General features: G+C 38.3%; 1 pseudogene; it reads left to right on the top strand.

Annotated features, from left to right (window-relative positions):
- The first annotated feature begins 791 nt into the window (after positions 1 to 791).
- Positions 792 to 21,488, top strand: LOC124521146 (60S ribosomal protein L7a-like; annotated as a pseudogene).
- Positions 21,489 to 23,225: the final 1,737 nt, after the last annotated feature.

Raw genomic sequence — 23,225 nt, 5'->3', positions numbered from 1 at the left:
AAGAGGAGCAGGCAGCAGGCTGGGCATTGGTTCTGGGGCTTGTGCCTGGAGGTGGGGCTGGATTTAGGATTTCTAGTGTCTGCCTGTCTTCCTCCTCCTCTTCCTCATTATCCTGACTATTCGGAAGGGACAGTATTGAGGTGTCTAAAATTTTTGTTCATCTTTATCTCCTTGGACCACCAGTTAGGTCCCTTCCTGTGATGCATCTTTATTATGGAGTCACATAAAAGTCTAAATGTAGGGAGTTTTATCCCAGATCGTGTGAAAACATCATTGAAAAATATTTGGGTTTTTATCTTTTTGAGTTTTAGAATGCCCACTTTTGACATGCGCTCGCCTTTAAATCAATTAAATAGAGCTCCATTACAAGTTCATTTTAGCTACATACTACCCGGAGGTAAAGAAAATACCTCACATTTATAACACACATGGGCACAAACAAGATGCAGACAAAATTTAGCCTTTGTTTCACTAATATTTGTGCAGAGGACATTAAAGACCCAATTGCCAAATAGCCCCCTTTTATTAAAACAAAACTAATAATGAGACAGCGTCATAACTTATGGAGCCCTTAATTATTTTTCTAGTTAGAACACGGCCATTTTGTGCAAAGATACCAGAAGCCGCAGGAACAAACACGAACAAACAAGCCCTGAGAATCTCTATAACTGGAGACTCCTCCCCATAAGCTGGGGGCTTCACTGACTCCACCAAGTAACTCCCTAGTTTCTGGGTACTTGGTCTTATAGCTGGGTTTCTCTAATTGTGCATATAAGAAAACGAATTCAGACATGTCGAAAGAACATTATTTGGGTCAGCTGAGACCCAGGTTATCCTTAAATTTTCCCATCGAAGTAACCACTTGCAAGTATAGGTTCCATATGCATTGTACACGTAGCCTGCTGCAGTTTTCCATGGGTGGATGCTGGTTTTCTGGGAGCTGTTCCAACCTTGGAAGCACGGTTCCCCATTTCTTTCAGTCTCAGCTTTTAGAATAAGGCTTGAATAAGATCCAAGGATATCAAGTGTGGTGAGTCAAGAGGGTGCTACTAATGACAATCACTTCCAAATGGTCGTTATAGACTTTCTTATTTGTCTCGGTTTCTCTCAGTGAGGTCTAAGACCATCAAGGGGGCTCAGAGCACTGACAGATCAATCCTTATGGGTGCATCCCTGAACTAGCCAATCATTAAGCATCTTATGAGATGGGAAATTCCTGTGGGACCACATCTCCAGGAATATCCTCAGACACTTCCACTAGGCTTTCAGTCACCTGAAAGCACCATTTGGCAGGAAGGAGCAAGTGTCCCTGCTCTTTGGAGCTCAGTGATTTAGTCTGTCATATTTCTAGACAGTAAATTTACTCAAACCTTACATTAATAACATCAGTATAATGCCACATTACAACAACCAACACACCAACTCCAACCCCTCCAAGCTATTTCCACCTACAGAACATTCCTGGTAACCCTCAAGAGTATGAATAAAAGTCAGGACCATCAACTCAAATTGAGGAGGTCCAGATAGCAGGAGAACTCACCTCATATACCTGTGAGGTACTGAGATGTCGAAGGGGCACAAAGGGCCTTTGCTGGTACCAAGCACCAAGTTCCAGAGAACCCCCAGGTGGTCTCAGGAGAGTTGTTCTATATCCTGCAGAGTATGCCAAGAAGTGTCGATGCAAAATGAGTTTTATACGAGCCCAGGTTAGGACAGATACCCAGGATACAGAATTTTCACAAAGAAGAGAGTGCTCTAATTTTTAATCTTGCACAACTACAGTGGAAAACTAAGAAGTAAATAAGTTAGGATTTATAAAGTTAGTAATTTCAATTCTTAACACGTGAGAACACATAAAAACACATCAAATGGAACACAAGAATATATTGTATCCATGACTAGGAACAGAATTTATGGCCAAAAAGCAGAAAAGAGGAAGTACAAGAACAGGAATCTTATTTTAGGGTTATAAAAGCATTGAAGAAGGAGAAAATCATGGAAGCGGTACTAAAAATAAAGGGGTGGAGGAAAAAAGGTAAGTAAGTACTTTGGGGTGTTTGGAGATGTGCTTACAGAGAACCTGAAGTTCAGAGGTCACAACCCAAAGTTCAGAGGTCAAGGAACAGCATTTTGATGACTGTCAACCTATCACCAATGTTTTTTTTTTTTTTTTTAAAGTAGAATCATCTCTCCTCCTGCTGCCCAAGATGCAAAAGGAAAGAGGGCTGATGGGAGGAAGACACAGGAGGCCAAGAAGGTATTCCATCCCCTGACAGAAAAGGTCCAAGAATTTTGACATTGGACAGTACATCCAGCCCCAAAGGGACCTCATGTGCTGCTTTGTCAAATGGCCCTACTACATCCGGCTGCCGCAACAGATGGCTCTTCTCTATAAGCTTCTGAAAGTGCCTGCGGCCATTCAGTTCACTCAGGCCTTGGGCCACCAAGCAGCTATTCAACAGCTGAAACTGACCCACAAATACAGACCAGAGACAAAGCAAGCGAAGAACAGAGATTGTTGACCCAGACAGAGAAGAAAGCTGCTGTCTAAGGGGATGTCCCCACAAAGATGCCACCTATCCTTCAAGCAAGGGTTAATAGTGTCACCACCGTAGTGGAAAACAAGAAGCCTCAGCCGGTAGTGATTGCACAGGATCCCATTGAGCTGGTCGTCTTCCTGTCTGCCTTGTGTGATAAGATGGGGGCTCCCTACTGCATCATCAAGGGGAAGGTCAGGCGGGGGCGTCTGGTCCACAGGAAGACCTGCACCACTGTCACCCTCACCCAGGTAAACTTGAAGCCAGGAGAGCACTGGCTAAGCAGGTGGAAGCTAGCAGGACCAATGATGACAATAGGTACGTTGAGATCCACCGTCACTGGGGAGGCAACACCCAAGTTCAGAGTGGGTGGGTCACACTGCCAAGATGGAAAAGGCAAAGAACTGTCCACCAAACTGGGCTAAGGGCACACTGTTGGGTTTTTGGTACATAAAAGTAATAAAAACTGTCTTTCAGCCAGTGTCAAAAGGAAAAATAAATAAATAAAGGGTGGGTGGGGGTGCCTGAGTGGGTCAGCTGGTTAAGCGTCCGACTCTTAGTTTCGGCTCAAGGTCATGATCTCACAGTTCATGGGTTCAAGCCTGCCTCGGGCTCTGCACTGACAGTGTGGAGCTGCTTGGGATTGGGATTCTCTTTCTCTCTCTAAATAAATAAATAAGCTTAATAAACAAACTTTCCCCCCCTCGCTTGCTGTCTCCCTCAAAATAAATAAATAAACTTAAAAAAAAAAAGTAGAATCTGATGGGTCATAATTAAATCACACGAAAACTAATTGTGAGAAACATTTCTGAGCATGTTCAAATCTGAGATAAAAATCACTCTTAATTCCATTAAGTTATGGTAAGAAGGCAGGCAAGCAAGAAATGGGAAGTGGGGGAGGGAGAAAGAAAAGAGACAGAAACAGAGGGTTAGGGAGGGAGAGAAAGAGGAAGATGAAGAGGAGAAAGAAAGAGGAAGGAAGAAGGGTGGAAAGGAGGAAGGGAGGGAGAAAAGAGAGAGGGAAGGAGGTTAGGACGCCCACCAGCAGCTGGCTTTTATCAGGTGCCTTACCACAGGGAATTCTTTAGTTTTCTCTTAATTCTCTGGACACTCTTCCAACCAGGTCTTTCTTCCCCTTTCTCCACCTGACAGTCTCTCTGAATTAGTACCACTAGACTCATTAAAGACTCTGAGTCTTTTATCCAAATCAAAGTTATAAACCAACCACACTGATGACTAAAACCTCATTAAGCAGGTTATACATTTTAAAATCATGCAAGCCACAGTTAGCAGAATGTTTTTGACTTGTTTTAAACTATTGTTCCTCCATCAATAGAATAGGCCCACCTCCTACTGCTAAATATGCATGGCTTCAATAATAGTTAAAGAGCACTTTTAAATAAGACTAAGTGCAACCACAAAGAGCACCCAATCTTTCATGATGCATTAACAGACAGACTACCTTGGTTTTCACACTTCACCCAAATGCAGCCATCTTCTAGGAAAATTGTCAGTTATTTTTAATATTCATAAAACCAACTGACTTGTCTAACAATCATACTTGTATAAAATTGCCTAAAATAGACATAAATTCCCTATTAGTATTCCCTGTCGGTTTTATACCATACAATTTATCATCTACTTCGGGATGCTTACGAGACACAGAAAGCTTTTTAAAATTGCACCAGTTCATGGACAGCAACATGCAGAAGAATAAAACTAGACCACTTTCTTAACTCAAAATGGATGAAGGATCTGAATGTGAGACCGGAAACCATCAAAACCCTAGAGGAGAAAGCAGGAAAAAACCTCTCTGACCTCAGCCGCAGAAATTTCTTACTTGACATATTTCCAAAGGCAAGGGAATTAAAAGCAAAAATGAACTATTCGGACCTCATCAAGATAAAAAGCTTCTGCACTGCAAAGGAAACAATCAACAAAACTAAAAGGCAACCGAGGGAATGGGAAAAGATATTCACAAATGACATATCAGACAAAGGGCTAGTATCCAAAATCTATAAAGAACTCACCAAACTCCACACCCGGAAAAATAAATAATCTAGTAAGAAATGGGCAGAAGACATGAATAGACACTTGTCTAAAGAAGACATCTAGATGGCCAACAGGCACATGAAAAGATGCTCAATGTCACTCTCATCAGGGAAATACAAATCAAAACCACACTGAGATATTACCTCATGCCGGTCAGAGTAGCTAAAATGAACCAATCAGGAGACTATAGATGCTGGAGAGGATGTGGAGAAACGGGAACCCTCTTGCACTGTTGGTGGGAATGCAAACTGGTGCAGCCGCTCTGGAAAACAGTGTGGAGGTTCCTCAAAAAATTAAAAATAGATCTACTTTATGACCCAACAATAGGACTGCTAGGAATTTATCCAAGGGATACAGGAGTGCTGATGCATAGGGGCACTTGTACCCCAATGTTTATAGTAGCACTTTCAACAATAGCCAAACTATGGAAAGAGCCTAAATGTCCATCAACTGATGAATGGATAAAAAAAATTGTGGTTTATATACACAATGGAATACTACGTGGCAATGAGAACGAATGAAATATGGCCTTTTGTAGCAACGTGGATGGAACTGGAGAGTGTTATGCTAAGTGAAATAAGTCATACAGAGAAAGACAGATACCATATGTTTTCACTCCTATGTGGATCCTGAGAAACTCAACAGAAGACCATGGGGGGAGGGGAAGGAAAAAAAAAGTTAGAGAGGGAGGGAGGCAAACCATAAGAGACTCTTAAATACTGAGAATAAACTGAGGGTTGATGGGAGGTGGGAGGGAGGGGAAAGTGGGTGATGGGCATTGAGGAGGGCACCTGTTGAGATGAGCACTGGGTGTTGTATGGAAATCAATTTGACAATAAATTTCATATTAAAAAAAATTACACCAGCTCAACAGGTATAAAGCAGAAGGTAGACATCATCTTATGGTGGGATGTGGTCTGTATGTCATCCTAATCAGAGAAGCAGTTTGTATAGAACTGATGGTTTTAGAACACTTATTTAAGGGTAGTTTTAAAATTATTCACTGTTTGAATGAAGTAGACAGTCAAAAAGGGAAAATGGAGTAGGACTAAAAGAGAAAAAGAAAAGAGTAAAGAAGAAACAAGATATATTAGAACCAAGAGGAAAGAGAAATAAGTATTTATGAAGACCATCTACCATATTATAAGATACAGTATCAGGAAAATAACACATTAGGATAGGATAATATAGGGGAAAATATACAAATTAAATTTAAAAACCACAGAAGTTAGGAAGAAATCTTACCTATCAAACTAGTTTATTGCTCAGAGAGAAAGAAAACATCTTCTCTAAAAACACTGTATATTGTTCGATGTAACTGCTCAAGGCTGCCATGCATGGTTGTTCAAGTTGTGCACTATACAAGAGCGCTACATTTACATCATAGATATTGTGGTAACCAGCGTCTAAGATGGCTTCCAATAATCCTAGCTTCCTGGTACCATGTCCATGTATAGTTTCCTCCACGCTTAGTGGGAATAACCAACCGATAGGATATTGTAAAAATGATAGTGTATGACTTCAGAGGATGAGTCTTACAACATATTGAGGCATCCATGTTCTTCCTCAAATCACTTGCTTTGGAAGAAGCTAGATGTCAGGATTTTAGGATACTCACATAGACCTAAGGAGAGGGCCTCAGAGTGAGGAACTATGCCTCTGGCCGATACAAATGAGAGAGTCACGTTGGAAGCAGATTTTCCAGCTTCAGTGAGGCCTTCAGGTCCCTGTAGCCTTGGCTGACATCTTGACTGCAATCCTAGGAGAGACCTCCAGCCAGAATTAACCACCCAAGCTGCTTTCAAGTTTCTGGTCCACAGAAACTGTGTGAGATGATAAATGTACATTGTTGTCCAAGGCCACTAAGTTTCCGGGTAATTTGTTAGGCAGCAATAAACAACTAATACAGATATCTTTATTACTTTGGATGAGTTGCAAAATTATAGTGATAATTTTCCAACAGACAGCACTGATGTGTCTTATGCTAACAAAATCACTATATTATAGTCATCCAACAAATGAAGGTTAAGGGTCATTTTCTAACCTGATTGATATTTTGTATTCCATTTTATGAAAGAGGCAAGAATTTGATAACTGAAAAATCTCACTGATTTATTATCTAAAATAATATGTGCTTATCATAAAAAACTGTTTTTCTGGCTGATAGAGTGATTATCAAAGATAATGAAAATTTTTAAGAGAGAGAGAGAAATCTCTTCTCGGTACTGGTTCCACTGGTTAAATTTAACAACTCATGTAGTGGTTCAGATATTCCTCTATGTTTGGTGTACCAAATGCTATTGGTGAGTCCCAGTTTAAATCAACAAAAATTTTCACTATATGACAAATCATCTTTAATGAATAAAAAAGTAACTATAATAAAAATTATGTATTCATAATATAAATATTTTAATATGTATGATGTTATACATATGTAAATAATATATTTTTATAAATATATATGATACAGGGTAATTCTTTATAAATGTAGACATATATAAATATAAAATTATATTATAAAATCTATTACTACATGCTATAGGTAGTGTGTATATTATCCTAATGGAGATAATATATTACGTGAAAGTATTATACATCGTATACACATATAATGTTTTTATGTATAAATAAACATCACGTAAATAATATATATTTTGAAAAATATAACATACAACATAGGTACATAATAAATATTTATATTTATAAATATATAGCATAAATACATATTTGTATTATATATTTATAATATACTTATAATGATAACATATTATTATAAATAAATGTGTTATATAGATATATTACTATACATAAACTATAAAGATATAAAGGAAAGGTTGGTAAGTAATTGTAAAAATTGTTTTTTTTATGAACTTTTCTTCAACACAAAAATTAATTGGTATTAAAATTTCACTGGTATATTGTTTGCATATTATATCAAAATGCTACAAATGCTAAGTTAAAATATTAAGCTATATGTTACATTTCTGTAATGTCAGAAAGAATTTTTAAAAATATATATACATATCAGAAAAGGAAAAATATAAAGCCATCAGAAAAGACATGAAAGAAAATTACTACATTTCATTAATTCTAAGACATATTTATTCCTGTGGTCGTTATTCATGGGCTCAGTCCCACAAGACTGCCCCCACTTCAGATCCCAGTTGAAAGTCCCAGGTTGTCACTCGTACTTGTGACCAACTGGCTACATAGATCTATAAGTTGGGGATTCTCACAACCTTCTCCTCAGGGTCGATAATTTGCTGTAATGGCTCACAGAACCCAGGGAAACACATTTACTGGCTTATTATAAGTGATATAATAAAGGATACAGATGAACAGCCAGATGAAGGTCTATGTAGGGTGAGGTCTGGAAATGTCTCCCCCACAGGTGCCTTTGTCCCCATGGAGTTGGGGTACAACACCCTCCTGGCATGTGTATGTATTCACCAACCCGGGAGCTCTCCAAACCCTACAATTTAGGGAATTTTATGGTGTTTTCAATGATTAACGCTGTCTCCTGGGAGGCTGAGGGTGGGGCTGAAAGATCCAAACTTCTAATCAGGGCTTGGTGTTTCTCCTGACGAGACCCAGCCCCCACCCCACCCCACCCCCAAGCTCTCCAGGAGCCTATCAAGAATTGCCTCATCAGAACAAAAGTTGCCCCTACCATCCAGGAAATTGGGAGGGACTTAGGAGCTCTGTGTCAGGAACTGGGGTCAAACACCAAATATTAGACCAAAAGATGCTTCTAGAGCTCTTACCACCCCAGAAATTACAAGCGTATTTAAAAACAAAAAAAATTAAGTTTATTTATTTTTGAGAGAGAGAGAGAGAGAGAGACAGAGTGCTAGCAGGGGAGGGGAAAAGAGAAAGAAGGAGAGAGAGAGAGAAAGAGAGAGACATAGAATCTGAAGCAGGCTCCAGGATCTGAGCTGTCAGCACAGAGCCGAATGTGGGGCTCAAACCCACAAGCTGTGAGATCATGACCTGAGCCAAAGTCAGATGGTTAACCGACTGAGCCACCAAGCGCCCCACGAGTCTTTTAAAGGAGCTCTGTGTCAGGAACCTGGGCAGAGACCAAATTTGTATTTCTCGTTATTCACAGAGACTATTAAATCTTTCTAGGTAATAGTCAAGTAATTTGAATGTTAAACAATGGTGCACTCTTGTTGAAAATAATACACCTCAAGTGATAAGTTTTAACTTTTCAAAGGATAGTTCAGACTGGGATTTTTCAGAAATTTATTATAGATATATTTTTCCTAATGGTGGTGGTGGGGGCAGGGGAGGGGAACCAAGCAGGGGAAAAATTGGTCTTTATTACATTAGCTTACAGGATTGTGTATTTTGTCTGTTTTGGAACCTCTTTGGGAATGAAGAGAAAAGCAACTGAAGAATGAGAACAGACATAAAGACTGTTAGATTTTGTATTATATTCTTAGTAAACATGAAGTGAAATGAACATTGTAAAGTGTTCAAAGTTGATAGGAATCTAACTTTGCAGCAAAACAGGTTGTACTGGTAAGACAGTGTCCAGTTTATGACATAGATGATGTGGTTTTTGGCAAGGCCATGTTTAACCGTCAGAGAATTGTCCAATAAATGTTAGTGTGAGATACTGAGAATGTTTTTTCATATCACACGAACCACAGCAAAAATTCATAACATTATGGTATATATTTATGCAAAATACAAACACTGACATGAGGTAATATGACATAATACATGGAGAGAGTGAAATATAAAAACAACGTAAATAATAGCAACTGTGATTCACAAAATCATTTTCAATGAAGTAAGACGTGCTATTACCTGATTATTTTTCAGTTGAAGTAGTAGATGTAAATCATGTGAAATAGTTTAAAATTATTGTTAGATTCATGGATTTAAAAGTGCCATTATTTCTACCTTGAACAGTTTTTAGTAGACTACTTAAATTTCAATCTTGTTAAAAATAAATTGGGAAGCTCCCTGGGTGGCTCAGCTGGTTGTGTATGACTCTTGATTTTGGCTCAGGTGATGATCTCACAGTTAGTGGGTTCAAACCCCGCATTGGGCTCTGCACTGACAGTGTGGAGCCTGCTTGGGATTCTCTCTCTCCCTCTCTCTGCCCCTCCCCTGCTCACTCTTTCTCTCTCAAAGTCAACGAATAAACATTAAAAAAAATTGGGAGTTCAGGGATATGACAAGGCCATGCATCTGATGCAAAAACAGACACTCAAAAACAATCTAGGGATTCAGGTCCTTGTTCTATTTATTCTTTAAACTTGGTAATAAACGAAGCAACAGAAGAATGTCTTTTATACTCTGAATTTTACACACTAATTTTACAACTACTTTTTGGTTTCCATAACACATTGAAATGTATCAAAAACACATTTGCTGGGGCGCCTGGGTGGCGCAGTCGGTTAAGCGTCCGACTTCAGCCAGGTCACGATCTCGCGGTCCGTGAGTTCGAGCCCCGCGTCAGGCTCTGGGCTGATGGCTCGGGGCCTGGAGCCTGTTTCCGATTCTGTGTCTCCCTCTCTCTCTGCCCCTCCCCCGTTCATGCTCTGTCTCTCTCTGTCCCAAAAATAAATAAACGTTGAAAAAAAAAAAAAATTTAAAAAACACATTTGCTAAACAGAAATTGAAACTACTGCCAATACATCATGGGAAAATTGAGATGATACCACCAGGCCATTAAAAACTCAATTATAGGGGCGCCTGGGTGGCGCAGTCGGTTAAGCGTCCGACTTCAGCCAGGTCACGATCTCACGGTCTGTGAGTTCGAGCCCCGCGTCGGGCTCTGGGCTGGTGGCTCAGAGCCTGGAGCCTGTTTCCGATTCTGTGTCTCCCTCTCTCTCTGCCCCTCCCCCGTTCAAGCTCTGTCTCTCTGTCCCAAAAATAAATAAACGTTGAAAAAAAAAATTAAAAACTCAATTATAGCTAATATGCAGTCCTTTTGTAGACATTATTGATGTCATGAATAAAGATGGAGATTCTAAAACTCAAGCTATAGGCATAAATTGAAAATATCCCCTTTAAATTTGTTTTCTCAGGATAAACTTGACTATTTTAAGTAAAAAGTATGGTATAGCCAAAATGATACAAGACTTTGTAAATAATGCCCTTTATCCACAAAGATAAACACAGTGAGGAAATTTACAAAGGCATACGTTATTGTGCTTGCTTTAACATCATGTATATAAAAATTGGAATGATACGGATGTTGTTAATTGGTATAGATGTTCAGATTTGCAGATGAAAAGGTTCTGGAGATTTGTTTCACAAAAATGTACATGTACTTAACACTACTGAACTATGCACTTTAAAAATGATTAAGATGGTAAATTTTATATTATGTGGGTTTTTTTCTTTTTGTAAATTTTTTAAATTTATTTTTGAGAGAGAGAGTGTGAGCGAGGGAGGGACTGGGCGGGGGCGGGGAACAGAGGATCCTATGTGGGCTGTGTCCTGACAGCAGCAAACCAGGTGTCGTACTTGAACTCATGAACCAAACCGTGAGATCATGACCTGAGCCAAAGTCAGATGACCAACTGACTGAGCCACCCAGGCACCCCTATGTGTTTTCTTACCACAATAAAAACTGTTACTGGGGTGCCTGGGTGGCTCAGTTAAACATCTGACTTTGGCTCAGATCATGATCTCACGGTTTGTGAGTTCGAGCCCCACATCAGGCTCTGTGCTGACAGCTCAGAGCCTGGAGCCTGCTTCGGGTTCTGTGTCTCCCTTTCTCTCTGCCTCTCCCCTGCTTGTGCTCTGTCTCTATCTCTCTCTCAAGAATAAATAAAAACATTAAAAAAAAAAAAAAGAAGATCTAGAAGGGTGAGAAATCGTTTTGATAGCAAATGTCACAATCAAGCTGTCTTTGATCCAACATCAAACTGTTTACATTTATTTGGTTTGTTTGTACATTAGATACAGCAATAATATCTTTTTTTAAGTTTATTTATTTATTTATTTATTTATTTTGAGAGAGAGAGTGCATGAGCAGGGGAGGGAAGAGGGAGGGAGAGAGAGAGAGAGAGAGAGAGAGAGAGAGAGAGAGAGAATCCCAAGCAGGTTCTGGACTATTGGTGCAGAGCCCCATGTAGGGCTTGATCCCACAAAACTAAGATCATGGCCTGAGCCAAAATCAAGAGTCAGACATTCAACTTACTGAGCCACCCAGGCACCCACAACAATAATACCTTCAAAAGAAAGATTGTGATGGTGATTTCCTGGATGTATACATACATCAAAGCTCATCATTTAAAAATTTTAAATATGTACAGCTTCATATACATCAATTATACCTCACTAAAGCTCTCCTATCTTTACATAAAAAGATTAGCTTACGATACTGAAATATCATGGCTTTTCTAGTTCAGTGCTTCTCAAACTTTAGTGTACATGTGAATCACTACTGGATCATATTAAAAAACAAATTCATAGAATTACTGTATGAGCCAGTATTTCACAACAGAATGAAAACACTACTTTGAAAAGATATATGCACCCCTATGCTTACTGAAACATTATTTACAGTAGGCAAGATATGGAAACAACCTGGGTGTCCATTCATAGATGAATGGATACACACACACACACACACACACACACACACACACACAGTGAAATATTACTCAGTCATTAAAAAGATGAAATCTTGCCATTTGCAATAATATGGATGGATGTTGAGGTGAATATTTCTAAGTGAAATAAGTCAACCAGAGAAAGGCAAATACCCTATGGCTTCACTCATAAGTGGAATTTAAGAAACAAATGAAAAAAGAAAACAAAAAAACCTCCAAATCCTTAACTATAGAGAACAAACTGATAGTTACCAGAGGGGAGGCAGGTGGGGGGTGGGTGAAATAGGTGAAGGGGACTAAGAGTGCACTTACCATGAACAGCACTGAGTAATAAACAGAATTATTGAATATTACACACCTGAAATGAATATAACATTGTATGTTAATTACATTTGAATTAAAAAAAAAGACCTTTGGGGTAAAAGAACTGCTGACAAAAAGTTAAGTTTTGACAATGTATCTAAAACATCAGAAAATAACAGTGATAATAATAATGGCTAAAGTTTGCTGAGATTCTTGTATATACTAGGCACCATGCAATGAACTTTACTTCATTATTTCCTAATGTTTACAACAATGTTTTAAACATTGTTGTAGGTAATAATCTTACATGCATTGCACACACACAAAATGCTGAAGCTTAAGTATTCATTCATAAAACAAACAGATAAAAACAAAAAAAAAGCAGATTCTGATGCCATAAATGTAATAGCAATAGTTCATTGATGCATACCTGAAAACCTTGTTATTTTCTAAAATCTAATATGAATTCTGTTTAATTATTACAATATATTTATGGCAAGACTTTACTGAACACATTTCCAAATACTGTTGGAGCTCTCAGGGATATTTTTCTTTTCCAGTATTATTAGTCAGTGAGACTGGCTAATTTTGCAAAATTAAGAATTTTTGCAAACTACTTAAGCCTATAATGTGGCAAGAAAGACCATGAATCTGGTAACTATTGTGGAAAATGAGATGTGAGAGTAAGTAAGCACTGAAATAGTTCTAAAGAGTTTTATTTCAGGGCACCTGGGTGACTCAGTTAAGCCTCTGACTCTTGATTTCAGCTCATGGTTTGTGAGGTTGAGCACCGAATTGGCTCTGCACTGACAGTGTGAAAGCTAGGTGGGATTTTCTCTCCCTCTCTCTACTTTTCCCCTGCTTGCTCTCTCTCTCTCTCCTTCATTCTCTCTCTCATAAAATAAATAAACATTAATTTTTTTAATTTTAAAAACGAATTTTATTTCTGTGATTTTAATAGATTATTATTTTTTAAGTTTATTTTGAGAGAGAGCACGTGTATGTGAATGGGGGAGGGGCAGAGAGAGGAAGAGAGAATCCCAAACAAGCTCCATGGAGCTTGATGCAGGGCTTGATCTCAGCATCCTGAGATCATGACCTGAGCCGAAATCAAGAGTCAGACACTGAACTCACAGAGCCACCCAGGCACCCCTAGATTACTATTTTTAAAATTATTACTTCATAGTTGTTTCAAATTCTTGATTGTTATGATTAATTTTAAAAATACTGATAATTTCATGATGAATGAGTTCCCAATTATTTTAATTACAATTTTAAATACCTTTTAACTTCACGTTAAAATTTGATGTATAAATTTATTTAGAAGGTTTTGTGTTGACTTTATGTATGACTCATTTGTAATTATTATTATTGGCAAGTATGTAATAAATCAACTTGGTGATGTTACGGACCCTGCTTGGGACTCTGTCTCTCCTTCTCTCTGACCCTTCCCCACTCATGTGCATGCACTTTCACGCACACGCGGTCCTTCTCTCTCAAAATAAATAAATAAAAAAAATTTTTTTAATTGGGTGAATTCTATGGTATGTGAATTATACCTCAGTAGAAAAGGACAGTAACTCCTGTTCTAATCAAACAAAATATGGATGCGACAATATTTGGGAAACCAAAAAGTACCAAATACATATGAAATCACTAAGGCAAGCATGGGGACACCTTTTTTAAGGGCTTAAAAAAAAGGTCTAATATTTTAGAGCTGGCCTTAACTAAATAATTGATGTGAAGACACACCATATGACCTCAAGGAACTTTTTTTTTTTTATTTTTTTTTTTAATTTTTTTTTTTTTTTTCAACGTTTATTTATTTTTGGGACAGAGAGAGACAGAGCATGAACGGGGGAGGGGCAGAGAGAGAGGGAGACACAGAATCGGAAACAGGCTCCAGGCTCTGAGCCATCCGCCCAGAGCGAGATCGTGACCTGGCTGAAGTCGGACGCTTAACCGACTGCGCCACCCAGGCGCCCCAAGGAACTTTTACAACTGTAAAGGAATTTCGAGTTTATTCCACTTTTTGTCGGAACTTGACATGCAGATTCAGTTTTATACACAAGAGGGCACTGTCCACCAAATGACAAACTTGTTCAAAGCTGCAGGAAAGTAAACAAAATCTCAGAAAAAACCAAAGTGTCATAGGAAAAAAAAACAACTAATATTTATAAGTACCATATATATAAAAATATGTATATATTCATATATATATATGAATTTGCTTATGAGTGCACAATATCTAGAAGGGCAAATAACATGGACATGGATGAGAGGGATACATTGGGGGGTTTGTTTTAATTTTTATTATTTAAGTATAGTTGACATAAGATGCTATATTAGTTTCAGGTACACAACATACTGATTTGACAATTTTATGCAACTCACCACAATAAGTGTAGTTACCATCTGTCAGCATAAATGTTACTACAATATTAGTGACTAAATCCCTATGCTGTACTTTTCTTATTTTTTTTACTTAAAAAAAATTTTTTTAATGTTTTATTTATTTTTGAGAGACAGAGAGAGAGACAGAGCGTGAGCAGGGGAGGGGCAGAGAGAGAGGGAGACACAGAATCTGAAGCAGGCTGCAGGCTCTGAGCTGTCAGCACAGGGCCTGATGTGGGGCTCAAACTCACCAATGGTGAGATCAGACCTGAGCCAAAGTCCGACGCTTAACCGAGTCACCCAGGCGCCCCCTGCCCCCCACCCCCCGCCTTTTTAAAAATTTTTCTTAACGTTTATCCTTATGCTGTACTTTTCATCTTCTGACATTTATTTTACAACTGTAAATTTGTACCTTAATCCCTTTCACCTATTTCACTCACTCTCCACCACCTCCAGTCTCCTCTCAATTTGTTCTCTGTATCTATGGGTCTGTTTTGTTGTTTTATTGTTGTTTGTTCATTTTTTCACGTTCCTCATACAAAAGTGAAATCATATGGTATCTGTCTTTGTCTGACTTATTTCACTTATTTCATAATACCCTCTCGGTCCACCCAGGTTGTCACGAATGGCAAGATTTCACTCTTTTAAATGGCCAAGTGAAAGTCCATTGTGTATATATACACATCTTTTTTATCCACTCATCATCTACTGATGGACATTTAGGTTGTTTCCACATCCTCGCTACTGTAAATAATGCTGCAATGAACATAGTGGTGCATGTATCTTTTCAACTTAGTGTTTTCATCTTCTTTGGATAAATATCTAGTAGTGGAATTATTGGATCATATGGTATTTCTATTTTTAATTTTTTGAGGAACCTTCATACTGTTTTCCACAGTGGTTGCACCAGCTTGCATTCCCACCTACACTGCACATGGGTTTCCTTTTCTTCTCTTGAGAGGGATACTTTTTGTTGAATATTTTATGCTTTTTATGTTCTGAACTATGTGCTAGTATTGTTTGTGCGAAATGTTACCTTACTAGGAAAATTATTTTGTGCCTATTTAGATTAATATACAAATTTGATAAAAAAGGATGTGGAGAATATGTACAAAATTTAGACAGATGATTTTAAAATATTTTAATAAATGATTGCCAATTTATACTAGTAGCTTTTTTAAAAACATTCTTCTAATGAACTCAAGAATCTTCCCATGTGTTATTTATTATTGCCATTCTGTTTTCTTTCTCTTTCCCCTTCCTTCTTTCCCTTCCTCCTTCCTTTTTTCCTCTTTCTTTCCTTCCAGGTATAGGAAAGATTATTTAATTTTTAATTATTTTTCAATTTTCTACTACCAAACTCTTCAAAGGAAAGTTTGAAAAAAGTTTACAGTAAGTACTCACCATTTTGACAATAATAATTTTTTGTTTTGTTTAAAACTGTTTCTCTACATATACTTGTAAGGTGAGCATTTTTTCAAGTTTTTTTTTTCAGATACTCTAACCTTAAATATTTCAGTATGCAGCTATTTGATGAAAGATATTCAATTACACTGCCATAATGCTATTACCACACCTGAGAAAATTAAGGGTAGTTTTTTTAAGTTTATTATTTAAAGTATATTTATTTATTTATTATTTTTTAATGTTTATTCATTTTCTGAGAGACAGAGTGTGAGTGGGGGAAGAGCAGAGAGAGAGAGGGAGACCAGAATCTGAAGCGGGCTCCAGGCTCTGAGCTGTCAGCACAGAGCCCTACGTGGGGCTTAAACTCACAAACTTCAAGATCATGACCTCAGCTGAAGTCAGATGCTTAACTGACTGAGCCACCCAGGCGCCCCTGTTTATTTATTTTGAGAGAGACAGAGAAAGGCATGAGTGGGTGAGGGGCAGAGAGAGAGAAAGAAAGAATCCCAAGCTGACTCCTCACTGCTAGCACAGAGGGCTCAAGCTCATGAAACTGTGAGATTTTGACCTAAAAGCACGAGTTGGACGCTCGACTGACTTAGCCACCCAGGTGCCCCAAGGGTAGTTTTTAATATAGTTTATTATCCAGTCCATTTAAAATTTTGTATTTGTGCCTAAAATAGTCTGCCGCCCAGCATCAAGGTTTAGACAAAGTACTGTGGTTGTTATGTCTCTTCAGTCTCTTTTGTTTTAGAGCATTCCCTCATTGTTTTAATGACTAATTTTTTGTAGAGACCAGGCAAGTTGTGTTATATGGAACATTTGATCATTTCCTAGTGGCATCATTTGAATTGTTCCTCTGCTCTCTGGAAATTAGATTCAGGTTAAAATTTTTTGACAGTTTTTAACATTTGTATTATAAAACAAAATACATAAAACAAAAACAAAAAAGCAGTATAATGAATTATTACAAGATAAACACACTTTTATAGCTGCTGTCCTAATCAAAACATAGAACACTGTCAGCACCCCAGAAACCCTCCATGGACCCCTTCATAACTCTTTACTCCTCTCTCCCCATCCAACATAATCACTATTCTTTTTATGGAAATTGATTCCTTACTTTCTTTGTAATTTTACCATCCAAACACGCATGAAATGCCATTTCGTTTTCCCGGTTTTTGAACTTTATGATTAAAACCATAGATTAAGTGTTCTTTCATGTCTGGCTTCTTTTAATGAACGTTGTCTTTGTGAGATCATCTGTGTGTGTGTGAATAGTTGTAGTTCATTCATTTACATAGCTTTGTTGTAAGAATATTTAATTCATGTCTTTTCCAGTGTTCATGGACACTTGGCTTATTTCACATACTTGGTTTTTATAAATAATGCTACTATGAATGTTCTTGTGTCTTTCTCTTGGTACACATGTGCATGCATCTCAGTTGGGCTTATATTCAGGAATATCACTATTGGCCCACGGGGTATGCATATGTCCAACTTTCATAAAAGATGATAGTCTTCAAAGTAACTGTACCAGTTTGAACTCCCATTAACATTGTATGAGAATAACTGTTGCTGTATATCCTTGTCAGCACTTGGTACTGGCAGTTTTAATTTTAATCATTCTGGTGGAGGTACAGTAATATGACATTGTGGTTTTAATTGCATTTCCTCTTTTTAGAAAGGTTGAACCATTCATGTTTCAGCCTTTTTGTATGTTTTTGTGAAAATTCTGTTTATTTCTCTTAACTTCTTCCTCCCTTCTTTGGATTACCATATTTCTTTTTGATCCTTAACCTAAATATTTTTGGGGTATGAGTCCTTTGTTAATTACATGAGTTGCAAACATAATCCACAGTGTGTTTTGCTTTTGATTCTCTTCATGGTGCCTATTGATGAACAGACGTTCTTAATTTTGATGTAATCCAACCTATCAATCTTTCCTTTTTTGGTTAATTCTTCCTTGTCTTCTTTAAGAAATCTTCTCTTCAAATCATGATAAAAGAATCCTATATTAGCTTTATTATTGTTTTGCCTCCCACAATGTCTATGATTTACTGGGAACTGATATTTGTCAAATATAAATAAAGAATAAAGTCAATGATCTTTAATTACATGGATATTTGGTTTTTCCACCACAATTTGTTGAAAATGACATTATTTGACCACTGCTCTGCAGACTGCCTTGTCCTAAATCAAGTATCCATTTTTGTGGCCTTCTGTTTTTGTGTTCTGTCTTGAGTTTCATTAGTATATTTTTCTTTCCTTGTACCAATATTACACTGCATTAATTGCTGTCTCTTTACAGTAACTCATAAATTTTTTGTAGTGTATTTCACATTGTTTTTTTCAAGAGTGTTTGGCTATGCTTAGTCTTTTGCACTTTTTTTTTTTTAACGTTTTTATTTATTTTTGAGACAGAGAGAGACAGAGCATGAATGGGGGAGGGGCAGAGAGAGAGGGAGACAGAATCGGAAGCAGGCTCCAGGCTCTGAGCCATCAGCCCAGACCCCGACGCGGGGCTCAAACTCACGGATCGTGAGATCGTGACCTGAGCCGAAGTCGGACACTTAACCGACTGAGCCACCCAGGCGCCCCTTTTGCACTTCTATAAATATTGAAGAAATCAGTTTCTCAGGTTCATTAAAAAACAAGGAAACAAAAATCCTCCTGGGATTTTGAATGAGATTGCACTGAATTTAAGGGTTAAATTTGGGGGAAGACTGACATCCTTACAGTACTGACTACCCAATTTCCCAATCCATGCATGTTGCATACTCCTTCATTCTGGTTTTATTTATTCTTAATAGTGTTTTACATTAGAGATTTTTAACATCCTATTTTAAGTGTATTCCTAAGTATTTGATTTTTTATGCTATCATAATCTCCGACTTTTATAAAAGTTTCATATTTGAATTTTTTGTTGTAGGTACATAAAAAAATTAATTTTTACATATAGATCTTGTGTGCAGCAATCTTTAATCTGTAGATTTCTTTTGGATTTTCTACATGCACAATCATATCATCTGTGAACAAGGGCAGTTTTATTTATTATGTCCAAATATTATACTTTTCACTGGCTGGGTCCCTCAGTACAATAATGAACAGAAATGGTAACAGTGAATATACTAGTCTTGTTTAGGTCTCAAAGGGAAAGTTGTAAATATTTCACCAGTTAAGTGTGAGGCTTGCTGATGGATTTTTAAAAATAGATACTATTTTCTTTGATGTTTATTTTATTTTTGAGAGAGAGAGACAGAATGTAAGAAGGGAAGGGGCAGAGACAGAGGGAGACATAGGATCTGAAGTAGGCTCTAGGCACTTAACTGTCAGCACAGAGCCTGAGGTGGGGCTTGAACTCACAAACTGCGAGATCATGACTTGAGCCGATGTCCTTAACCAACTGAGCCACCACAATTTATTTCTTTGTAATAAATTTCCCTTTTACTTCATGTTGCTAAGAATTTTGTTTTTAAAATCGTGCATAGATGTTCAAATTTATCACCATCTTTCTGCATCAATTGAGATGATTGTATAATTTTTCCCTTTTATTTTATTGATTTGGTATCTTACCTTTCATTCTTGAACTTGCATAAAATTGGCATTATTTATTTCTTAACTGGTAAAATCCATTTATCTGAGCCCAGAGTCCCCCCCACCTTTTTAATGTTTTATTTATTTTTGAGAGAGAGAGAGAGACAGAGAGAGAATAAGCATGGGTGGGGCAGAGAGAGAGGGGAAAGAGGATCCAAAGCAGGCTCTGTGTTGATAGCACAAGCCCAGTGTGAATTGAGAGATCATGACCTGAGCAGAAGTCCAACGCTCAACCGACTCAGCCACCCAGGTGCCCCTGTAAAAGTGTTTAAAATACTTTTTTTTTTTTTTTAATTTTTTTTTTTTCAACGTTTATTTATTTTTTGGGACAGAGAGAGAGACAGAGCATGAACCGGGGAGGGCCAGAGAGAGAGGGAGACACAGAATGGGAAACAGGCTCCAGGCTCTGAGCCATCAGCCCAGAGCCTGACGCGGGGCTCGAACTCACGGACTGCGAGATCGTGACCTGGCTGAAGTCGGACGCTTAACCGACTGCGCCACCCAGGCGCCCCTGTAAAAGTGTTTAATAACAAATTCATTTGAGTTGATACAGAACTATTCAAATTTTCTTTTCTTTTTCTTTTTTTTTTTTTTTTTTTTAATTTTTTTCAACGTTTATTTATTTTTGGGACAGAGAGAGACAGAGCATGAACGGGCGAGGGGCAGAGAGAGAGGGAGACACAGAATCGGAAACAGGCTCCAGGCTCTGAGCCATCAGCCCAGAGCCCGACGCGGGGCTCGAACTCACGGACCGCGAGATCGTGACCTGGCTGAAGTCGGACGCTTAACCGACTGCGCCACCCAGGCGCCCCTCTTTTTTTTTTTTTCAGTTTTGGCAGCTTGTTTTTTTTCTAGCAATCTGTTGATTTTATATCATTTCCAAAATATTGGCCTAAGGTCATCCATCTTTTTTTACCTTTTAAATGTCTGTGATATCTGTGGTGATATCCTGTTGTTACAAGTAAACATAGGATTTACTATATTTAGTTATATAGCCTTAAGTTTTACACAGCAGTGTATCTTGAAAAACCATTAATGACATCAAATATTGTTTTATTGCACCACCTTGAACTTTTTCATGCCGTGGAACCTATTTTTCAAATAAAGCATTATTATCTTTCAATGTAGAAACAGAAAAAGTGGAAGTAGCCTGATTAAAGCAAAGTGAAGGGGTGTTTGGATCTCTCCAATACTTGGGCTCCCTTTCGTTGGAGGTCTCTCCTGTTGGAAGAACATGCTGAGAATTATATTCTATATTATACATATGCATATACATATGTATGTATGTGCAATTTAACCAAACTTCCATTGTTGGATGCTTCTAACTCCTTAAACTTTTGCGCACACTTTTTGTTTTGTTTTTTAAATAGCGCCACCACCTTCCCAGGCAGGAGGCTCATGGCTTCATGTCTATCCCTGGCAGGCGGGGCTCTCGGGTCACAAGAGCGTGACAGCCTCACTGCAGCAGCCAGTCTCCCCAGTGGTGGTGGAGAGAGAGTGGGAGGTGGGGGGAGGCTCCAGCCCTGGGGACTGCGGGCAACTGGAGAGCCTGCGGGGAGCGACCACACTGTCCCCTGCCAGTGTGCTCCCCACATGCCCTGTGCACCTCTTAAATTAATGCTTTAGAGTTAATTCCTGGAAACGCAATTGCTGGGTAAAAGGTTATGTACAGTTTTAAGACTTTAAGATTGTATTGATAAAGTGCTGGTTTAAAAAGTTGTACCAATTTATGATCCCAGTGTACCCTCCACACCTGAATCAACATTGGATATTATCATTGAGTATTTGAAAATACTGGAAGGGGTATTATTCAGTCTTTAAAGATGACAATTCAGATCCTTCACACCTGAGGGAATATTTGACAGCAGTCAATGCAAAGAAACCCAGAATCCAACTGCACTTTCAGGAAAAGATAGTGAAGTAACACAGTTTGTGAGGAATTTTCCTGTTTCTCCCCCCAAATTTTCTTTCATCACAGTTTTACAATATGTGGGTAAGAAAAAAAAAAATCCAGAATGCCAGGTTGGCCTCTGCATCACTTTCACCAGACTTAAGTCACTCCAATTAATTTTAAACAAAAGGGTATTTAAGCTACAGAATTAAGAGTTTACAATCGCTGACAGGTTCATGAAGGGTCTTTAGGGATGACTCTCAGAACAATGCCATAGAACCACCAGACATGGGAACAATCAGGAGTCTGGGTTTAGGAAACCACTGCACCAATGGTTGAATCCAGGATCACGTGCCCATAGTGTCATGAAGGTGCAGAATACCTTACCTTAGCTATGAACCAAATATCAGGAACTCATTGCTTCATTTACTAAATGCAAACTGCTAGATTTAACAAGATTGATGCCCCTACAAAGTTCTGCCTCCCTCTTCACGGACTCGGTTTCTGAGTTTGAGTGAATGCGACTAGCCTAGAGGTCAAATATAGGCAAAAGTCAAGCTGCAAGGAAGTCTGGGAAATGTAGTTTTTATACCTACAGCTCCTGTAGTACAGGATGGCACTCCAAAAAGAGCTTGGATCAACTGTTTAGCAATCCAATCTTTCACAGGCCCTTTATTTCCTTGATGGTTTGACATGATAATTATAAATATTGTTAAAGATTTTCTCTGTTTGACCCACCTGATCTGATGATGCCCTCTACCTTTCTCTGCCTTGACATGGGTCATGGGAGGCTGACCCCTATATTTCATTTCCTGGGTTATTTCTGGCTGCTAGCCAATTTTAGCCAATGGCAAATCATGGAAGATGTAATTGGACTTCCTCCCTTCTGGTCTGACTTTGGTAGCAGCTGTGTCCTTCTACCTAAGAGTAAGGCACCTGCTGGTGGATAGTTCTTGCTATCTTGCTAACTGGAGATCAGTTACACTGCCCTCCACTTGCCTTCTTACTTCTAGAAATATTAATGCCTTCTGACTGCTGCTAAGTGGTTTTTAACCACTCCTTGTTTGTTCCCTTAACCGGATCCAGATATGCAGTAATTCCTTCATTTGACTCTCTTCAATTACTTCTTTGAGTGTTCCATCTTTTTCTGCCAGGAATGTCACTGAAATAATGACGGATAAGACATAATTTTTATTCCAAGGTGCATTCGGTCAGGTAGATGAGAATATTATAGCCATCTATTATGGAACGAATTCTGTCCACACCTCTCCCCCTCCCATAAACTAATGTTGAAATACTAATCCCAAGTACCTCAGAAAGTAACTGCTTTTAGAGATAGGGTCTTTAAAGAGGTAATTAAGGTTGAATAAAGTCATAAGGGTGATCCTATGCTCTAATAAGCATAAGTGCTAATCTAATGCTGCTAGTGTCCTTATAAGAAAGACACCAGGACTTGAAGAGATG

This window comes from Lynx rufus, unplaced genomic scaffold, assembly GCF_022079265.1.
Source record: "Lynx rufus isolate CCGP_SWC_20201006 ecotype Redwood Valley unplaced genomic scaffold, mLynRuf1.p SCAF_3, whole genome shotgun sequence".
In the NCBI taxonomy this organism is placed as follows: domain Eukaryota; kingdom Metazoa; phylum Chordata; class Mammalia; order Carnivora; family Felidae; genus Lynx; species Lynx rufus.
The sequence above is the reverse complement of the archived record's forward strand: the minus strand, read 5'-3'. Positions and strand labels throughout refer to the sequence as shown.